Genomic DNA, 9,272 nt, shown 5'->3' on the forward strand with positions numbered 1-9,272 from the left:
GCCCATGCGTCGAGCGGACGAGCAAGCCATGTCGAGTGATGCGTCGATGCCAAGCTACCGGCCAAGCGCCCATGCCATGCAACCCATATGAGCCATGCGTTGATGCTAAGCCAATGCGTTAGAGCTGTGCGACCTTGCGATGCATTGGAGGTTCGTGACGGCTTGCACGAGGGATGTGTTGGACATAGGCCATGCGATAGACTTGGTTGGACGCATGGTGTTGGCTCTTGCGATGGTTAAGGGTTGCGATGGTGCTATGTTGGAAATTAAGGGAAACTAAGGGTTGCTATGCATTGGAATCATACTATGCGTTGAGGACCTAGTATGTGTTCTAAGTACACTATGCGTTGATACCTTAGGCTAGTTGTATGCATTGAGAATCACCCTAATGAACGCATATTTAAGGGAATGAACGCATATTTAAGGGAATGAACGCATAAGAAGGCTGAGCTCATAAGGAAGACATCATCCTAACATGTGGCTAATTGAGAAGAAAACTTCAAAATTAAGGATTTGAGGTGGAGGCTTGAAGAGATGTGCAATTTGAAGCCCATGCGTTGGCTACATAGGAGAAGGGCACTTACATTGCGTTGATCAAAGAGTTGTGATGTTAGTGTGAGGAGGAAACACTTGGACATGCAGCCAAGTAGGAGGTGTCGAATTTGAGGAATGTTTGGACGCCTATAAATAGGGCTAAAAGCCTTCATTTTTTAGATCACAACTCAAAATACGTTTAAAAGAGTGGGAAGTTTGAGTAAATAATGCGTTGAGAGCAAAATCCATGCGTTGATCATAGAGCTTCAAAGAGGACGCATTGGACAGTGAAGTCTGGAAAACAGCATCAAATTGGGACGAGAAGTTCTCCCAATTTACTCGTGCGTTAGGAGTAATTCCAAAGCCATCTGAAAGCTAAAAGAGTCTAGATTTCATGGTGGGGCTTCCAGAGAAGAAGCTCCAAGGAATCGGGCTGGAAGCTGAGAAAAAGACAGAAGGTTCAGGCTGTCGGGTAAGCTGGGCCAGTATTGATGTTTTGAAGATTCCGGCCAAACCACGAGGAGTTATGAGCTAAGATTTTATGGTAAGCTTCCTGAGATAGTTTAGAACATGTTTGCAGAAGGAAATATCTTAAAATATGGTCTAGAACTATAAGTAATCGGAGCTTTAATTTGAGTCTGGATTTAAGGGTTCGAAAGGGAGCCCGAAGTGACTAAGGAACTTCTAGAGAGAAAGGTTCCTAAACGATCAAGGTGAGTGACTAAAATGTTTTACTAAAATATTTACAATGTTTTAAAGAAACCATGTGCTAAAGAAATATCTTTCAAATAAAGACATGTTTTCTAAGTTTTATTAAAGAAAGTCATTGTATGACTAGTTTTACTTGAAACTCGATACCGAAGGACATTTGAGAAGGTATCTGAGTAGCTCGATACTAAAATACATAGTTGAGAAGGTATCTGAGCCAAAGTACCCAAGTATGGGGTAGTTCTTTTGATAAAAATCAGTTTTCTAGTCACTCACTAGGCTTTATAGCTCATGCTTTCCAAATGTTTTTCTTTTTCTTCCCAGGTAGTGAAAGGTGAGGAGTTCCAGGGTGCTGCTAAGGTCAAGGTCTGCCACATGCCACAGTTACACTTCCGGAGGGTTTTATAGTTGTTGTTGTAAATTTTGTAGATAAGTCTTGGAGTTTTATAAACTTTATATCGTTGTAATATAAGATGGGCCTACTTAATCCGCTGTAGTTTGCCTCCTTGACTTAATCAATTAGTTGTTGAATTTATACATTGGTATCAGAGTTATTTCTGCAAGAGTTTTTAGGCAGTAAGTGTCAACGAAAAGGTTAATAACTTCTGTTAGTCACGCCCTTTCCTAAGCTAAGAGGGTAGTCTGGGGCGAGGTGTGACAAGGATGCCCAAGCTCACGTTGTGCAATGCAACAGATGTCAGAGAACGAGAAATATGTCAAAAAGAAATGAAATGCCTTTGACATCAATCTTAAAAGTGGAATTATTTGATTTTTGGGGAATTGACTTCATGGGCCCATTTCCACCATCCGAAAGTCATCACTATATTCTGGTCTCGGTTGACTATGTATCAAAATGGGTTGAGGTCATTGCATGTGCCAAGAATGATGCGGCCACAGTGGCGAAGTTTCTGAAGAAGAACATTTTTGCTCGATATGGGACGCCACGAGCCTTAATCAGTGATGAGGGCTCTCACTTTATCAACCGCATAATTGCCAACCTGTTGACTAAATTTAACGTCAGCCATCGAGTTGCAACTGCGTATCACCCACAGACTAATGGGCAGGCGGAAATTTCTAACAGAGAGATCAAAACTATCTTGGAAAAGGTAGTCAATACTTCCAGGCAGGATTGGTCACCCAAGCTTGATGAAGCATTGTGGGCATACAAGACTGCCTATAAGACACCAATTGGCATGTCCCCGTACGCCCTAGTCTTTGGAAAAGCTTATCATCTGCCGCTCGAGTTGGAACATAAGGCAATGTGGGCATGTAAAAAGTTGAAGTTTGATTTAGCAAGTGCGGGGAAAGTCCGAAAGCTGCAATTGAATCAGCTGGTCGAATGGTGATGGGACGCCTACGAAAATGCCAAGATCTATAAGAAGAAGACCAAGAAATGGCATGACGACTGCATAAACGACCGAACGTTCACCGAAGGTCAATAGGTATTATTATTTAACGCTCATTTGCGGTTGTTCCCAGGAAAGTTGAAGTCCCGCTAGTTTGGGCCATTCCGAATCAAGACAATCTTTCCTCATGATGCAGTAGAACTAACAACTTTAGATGGGAACAGCGCGTTTAAAGTCAATGGTTAGCGGATTAAGTCTTACTATAGAGGCGACTTCGAACGACGCATGGACACCATTGACTTGGGCAAGCAGGATTAAACTGCTTGCGGGGGAAGCGATTGCGGTAATTCTGAAACATCTGACAATCAGCATCCCTATCTATGTTTACATGCTTTCTCTCCAGGTTTCTTTTATCGCCTTCTAAATGCCGCTATTTACTGCTCATTAGAATTAGTCTTTAATGCTTTATGCGTTTCCTTTCAATATACTTTCGTATGCATTTCTATTCCTTAGATTTAGTAACGTCGTTCGTAAATTTTTGTGAATGATTGGATGAAACACTAAACACCACAATGTCCTTTTCGACTTGCATTTTAGATGAATTGGAAAGAACAATAAATACTGATATGAAATGCGATGATGGGTACATCGTGAGTTAACAAGAGACACTTTGCGTCCATTACACCCAAATACATTGCGTTGAGGGGTGTGTTGCGCGCGTCTGTGTCTTTTGCCCGTCCTTAGCTAAATGCACTATGTTGAGGTATCCTCCAGAAATGTGTTAGTTAAGGGGTGTGTTGGGGCGGTGCATGCGTTGTTGCCCGTCCTCAGCAAAAATGTTTTGCATTATGAGGAGCGTGGTGCCACTTTTTAGCGTGCACCCATCTGAATCAAATTTAAAAAGTCAATCAATTCTTTGACTCTTGTACAGGCACAAATTTTGTATTGCGTTAATTTGTAATTATTTGTATACTTTGTTAATATTGAATACAATGAGTACATATTCACCCCATTTTTGCCTGTGCCTTTTTCTTTATCATCCTTTGTCAATACTTGCGATGTTTTGAATCTTTTACTTTTGGGTTCTTCATTGTGTTTCCGTGATGTACTATATGTTTATACTTAGAAACATTTCCCATACTTTGTAAATTCTGACTAACACTTAGTTAATTCTTAGTTTAGCAATACTTTACCTTTTATCTTTCAAAGTTCTGCTCAAACCTTCTTTTTGAAATTTTATTCAAAGTGTTTGTCTAGTCTACCCAAACAATGCAATGAAGACCTTGCTCATTTTTAAATTTGGGGGTGGGGAAGGTCTCAGCAGATAAGATCAGAATATGCAGTATTTAAGTAAATGCGTTCATTTTAAAAAAAAATAATAATAAATAAATAAATAAATTTCATACAAAACTCCAATGTCAGCGCAAGGGAAATCCTTAAAAATGTTCCCAACCTGATAAGAGTTTAGTTGTGAAAGGAACCTACTCGTAGTTGGATGTTCGTATGACACCTGTAGGAGCAAGCCAAAACGAAGGTGGGTTTCCAAGAACAACGCAATATGAAGAATATAAAAGAAAAATAAATGCAAGAGACAACTCCTCTGATTATCATGAGTTAAAGTTGAAATTAGAACACAACTGTAGTTGGATGTTCGCATGACTCCCGTGGGGGCAGGCCAAAACGAAGAGTGTAACCATGACCAACAGTCTCTAATAAATGACGCAAACGTTTTGACTACCACATATAGATATATCAAGTTGTTTTGACAAAGAAGAGATAAACATTCTATGTTGAAAAATTAGAAAAGCATTTTGCAGAATTTTGTTATATATAAGAATAAAGTAGGGCTTGTTAAGAATTAGTGAGGATAGGAAGAAATTGCGATGTCAAGTAATGTGCCTAAGTGTAACATTCGGAGCAACCAATCGATGCAAAAATATAGGATAGGAATTAAGCTTTATTGCCTTAAAAGATATGCTCGAGGACAAGCATATATCTAAATTTAGGGATGTGATAACTTGTTGAAATACAAGTTATTTGTACTGCCTTATCTAGATATTGCGGCCAAAAGAGAATAAATATGCACCAATTGTATGAAAATTAGCTTCGAAATACAATAATTATGAATTATCGCAATTACACCCACTGACATTGTTAAGATGGAAGAAAAGGAGATTTCTACTCTAGTTTGAAGAAGATAGAGAAACAACCGCCGACAACAACAAGAGAGAAATCTCAGAATGGCGAAACAACCGGAAGAAAGAGCCGCAAATGCGAACAACATCATGGCAAACCCCGTTCTCCTGGAGAACGACCGCAATAGACCCATCCGGGACTATGCGTCACCTAACCTATATTATTTCTCCCCATTATCATCTCTCTATCTATTTCCGTTCATCCATAATCCGTTTTCTCCATCATGTTTTCCTAATTCCCTGGGTAATTAGCAAGAATTAAGCAAGAAAATTAATTTGTGTTAAGGAAATAATTAAGTTTAGATAAAGCATGTTCGGCGGCATCTTCACCTGTGACAGAAGTGAAGATGTTATTCCGCCTAGTGACAGTAGGTTGAAAGAATCCGTTATCTAAAGCGAGAAGTACTTCCAGAGATGGAAGCAACCTTGCGTTCATCACGTTCATCCCTGTTTCACCATAGAAATATGGGAACACGGCCGATCACCGAGAGGTATATGCTAAGGGAAAGCGGAACCTTAGTTGCATCTTTAATGCAATTGACAACCTTACGTTGTTTTTACTATTTACTCTTTCTCTTTCTGATTCATCCATAAAGACTTTCCATCGCATACCACAATCCTTTGTATAAATTCACAGTCAGTCTCGGACTCAGCATCATGTATCATGTATATTGTATCATCTTAGTTTAGGATTTTATTTTCAACGCATATTTTACTTTATCAACGCATATTTTACTTTATCGCAATTTACATTCATGTATCAACCCAATTCTTTATTCATTGTTAAACCGGTCGCATGTATCACAAAAGTAACACATTAACGAAAACAATCCCTGTGTTCGACCTCGGATTATTCTGAGAAACTTGCGTTGGAATTATACTTGGTTTTAGCGCAAGGAAACTTGTGACACACACTACTTCATCGCATACTACAAGCATATAACAATCAACGCATATATTTAGATGTAGTATCGCATAAAATTGTCTTTATCGCAAAGTACTGTCTATCATCGCAGTGCATGCATAATAAAGGAATTACATTTCTATGTCATCAAGTTGTTGGCGTTGTTGCTGGGGACATGAGCTTGTATGATTATTATTTACATAAACTTTCGTTACAAGTTTATGGCACCGTTTCCGGGGACATGAGCTTGTAGCACATTCATCCATCAGTAATGTGTATAGGCGATACAAAACATAACACATACATAACATTCCATTCGTATCCATACAACAACTTCAGGGTCTGTTTTCTCAGGCTTCTCCAAACTATAGGTCAGCAGGTCTTCGGTTATCACCGCATTCAAGTTGGTCGCAATGCGCTTCTCCCCTACTTTCGTAGTTGTGTCGTCTCTTAGCAAGGAGACTGCTAAGCACTGTTCCTTTCCATTACCCCCATCATTGCGAGGGAGCTCAATTGATCTCGGCAACGCTTCTTGCGGTCGACTTTTGAGCTCATTCACAATCTGGCCCATTTGTAATTCAAGATTGCGGATGGACGTGGCCTGACTTTGAAGCACCATCTCGTTTTTCGCTATATATTGCTTCAGTAGGCTCTCCAAAAAAAGGGATTGTGGTAGTTGTTGTGAGCTGCTTGTTTGATTTTGCGATGGATCGTTGTTGCGTTGAAAGAATCCTTGTGGCCCTTCTTTTTGCACCACAGGTTGAAAATTTTGTTGTTGATTCTTCCAAGAAAAATTGGGGTGGGTTCTCCACCCGAGGTTGTAGGTATTGGAATAGGGATTATCTCTCATGAAGCATACCAATTGTGGGTTTGTTGGGTATTCCTCCATTGGGTGAGCATCACTTCAAAGGACACAACTTGCGTTCGTCTGCGTAATTGCGCTGACCTGCCCCTTCTTCTCTCCTGTATTATTAATTGTGATGCCTTGTATTAAACTTATCATCGCAGTCATTTGATTCTGCAGGGATGCGATGGCCCCATTATTTGCGTTATTTTCTTTGAGTCTTGATCTCTGATCGTTTTCCCTCTAGTCTTCATGATTTTTGGAAATGCGATCAAGTATGTTCTTAGCCTCCTCGTATGTTTTGTCTAGCAGACCACCAGCGGCTGCCGCATTGGCAGCGGTCTGCGAAGAGGGATTCAATCCTTGGTAGAAAATCTCCATTTGCAGGCAGTCTGGTAAGCCATTGTGAGGATAGTCTCTTACCAACCACTTGAACCTCACCCAAGCATCGCTGAACGATTCATCATCTTCTTGTTCAAAATTTGTTATCAATTTTCTTCTCCTAGCATTCTCAGTTGGTGGAAAATACTTCTTCATAAACTTTTCCACCACCTATTCCCACGAAGTTATCTCTCCCGATTCGAGAGAGTATACCCAATTCCTCGCTTGATCACACAAAGAAAAAGGAAACAACGTTAGTCAAACTTCCTCAATTGAGATGTTTGGGAACACAAAAATGTTGCAGATTTCTATGAAGCTCCGGAGGTGGGCGTGCACGTCTTCGCCACGCCTCCCTCCAAACTGCCCAGTAGCCTGGATCATCTGCAACATCACCGGCTTCATTTCAAACCTCGATCCATTTAACGCCGGCCTCATGATTCCTGGAGAAAAATTGTAGAGGTTCGGTGACGCATAGTCCCGGATGGGTCTATTGCGATCATTCGCCAGAAGGATGGGTTGGCCATTATATTGTTCGCATTAGCGACCCTTTCTACCGGTTGCTCTGCCATTCTTGATGTTTCTTCTTGTTGTTATTGGCGGTCCCTCAATCTTCTTCTAAAAGTCCTCTCAATCTCTGAGTCGTAATTCGTTAAAGATTGAGAGTCCTGCAAAGAAATAAAAAAAATACTGTTAAAAAACTATTTTGCCGAAGTCCCCGACAACGGCGCCAAAAAATTGATGCATAATTTTATTAAGTGAAAATATGAATGATATGCGTTGGTGGATTGCGTTGTGCACTCAAGTTTCCCCAGCAGAATTCAAGTGTAAATTCCCCTGAGTTTCCTGGTAAGTCCAGGGTCGATCACAGGGACTTGTGAAAATAGATTGCGTTGATAGTTTTTGGATGAAAACTTTGCGGTAAACGGTAAATAAATGAAGTGTTTAGTTTTTTGTTTGCGTTGATAAAAAAAAATAAATAAATAAATGCGGCGGATTTGAGAAACGAAAGTTGTGTTGATAGATGCAACGAGTATGCGATGAACGGGTGAGAAGATTTTTAGCTAGCATTACTTGGGAATGCGTCAGACTAAGCGATCATGTTACTACCATACACAGCAAGTCATTTTCCAATGTAAATGCGATGTTCCTAAATCTAGGATGCATATGTTTCATGCAAAATGTCCATAGAGCTTATTCCTAACTCTCTACTCTTGTCCTATGAATCAATGCAAAATGCATGGAAGCAAGGTGACCGCATACAATCATATCTTATTGCTAAGATGCATGTGATGCGTTGATAACCAATAGTGCTCATCCCTAAGCACCTATCTCTCGTTTATTCGTTCTAATTTGGTTCTTCCAAACCTAGATTTTGACCTGACCTTCCCAAGTCTAGATCTTGTCCTTAGACTACCCTCCCGAGTATCTCTAATAGACGAATGAAGCATACATAAACCAGATAATCGCAAAGAATGAAGATTCCCTAGTTGTGCTAGCTAAATGCTTCTCAATCCATTCAACTAATTTAGCTACTCATGCATGAATAACAGAGAGTGAACAAATATAGAGAAAGAAATTCCATTCTTATAAATGAATTAAGTACAAAATGCCAATGAAAGTTTAAGGTAGAGAGCCTGGTAGCAATTCCTTGCCGATCGAGGCTTTTTATACTGGAATCTCTATTCTGAACTAAAGATATTCCCGCTTTCACAGGAGTCGGTAATCTCTTTGCCTTTGTAGCTTCCGACGCTCTCCCAAGCATACCTGAACGATCTACCGGCATAACTTCTTCCTCGCGTCCGCCTTAAAATGAAAGAAAACTATGGACAGAGGCATGAACTTGTAATGTGATGAAGTAATCGACTGCTTAACCCCTTTTCTGAAGAATACACTTGGTATTTATAGGGCATCAATAGTGAAAGGCGGCTTCTCTCTCCTGGTTGTATAGATGGGACAGCTTTAATTCCTGACTGATGCGATGGATGATTGTCACCGATAAAGCTGAATGTACATTGTGACCGTTATCGGCTGTCAACTTAATTGGGATTCGACTGTCATCAGCTTTCTGTCCCATCGCTCTTAATTGGCCTTTCACTCAGATGCGTCGACCATGTTGTGCTGACCAAGTTGCAGTGATCTTTCTCGGGCGAATATTTGCGAGCACGATGAATGCAAAGTCTTGCGGTGAAGTTGCGTTCGACCGATGATTTCCTATGATTGCAATCTTGCATTGCGTTAATGCATATTCTGCACAAAAAATACAAAAATCAATAGTTCTAATGCGCTGAATGCATGCAACTGCAATATTATAGAATTTATGCTTAATGGACGCAATTTAACATATTTCATCAACGCAATCC

General features: G+C 40.2%; 1 non-coding gene across 1 annotated transcript; it reads left to right on the forward strand.

Moving 5' to 3' along the window:
• Positions 1 to 6,928: 6,928 nt before the first annotated feature.
• Positions 6,929 to 7,035, forward strand: LOC120092295. The gene has a single exon (XR_005486002.1). It is a non-coding gene; the product is annotated as a small nucleolar RNA R71 (small nucleolar RNA).
• The last annotated feature ends 2,237 nt before the right edge of the window (positions 7,036 to 9,272 follow it).

The sequence above is a fragment of the Benincasa hispida genome, chromosome 11 (genome assembly GCF_009727055.1).
Source record: "Benincasa hispida cultivar B227 chromosome 11, ASM972705v1, whole genome shotgun sequence".
Classification (NCBI taxonomy): Eukaryota; Viridiplantae; Streptophyta; class Magnoliopsida; order Cucurbitales; family Cucurbitaceae; genus Benincasa; species Benincasa hispida.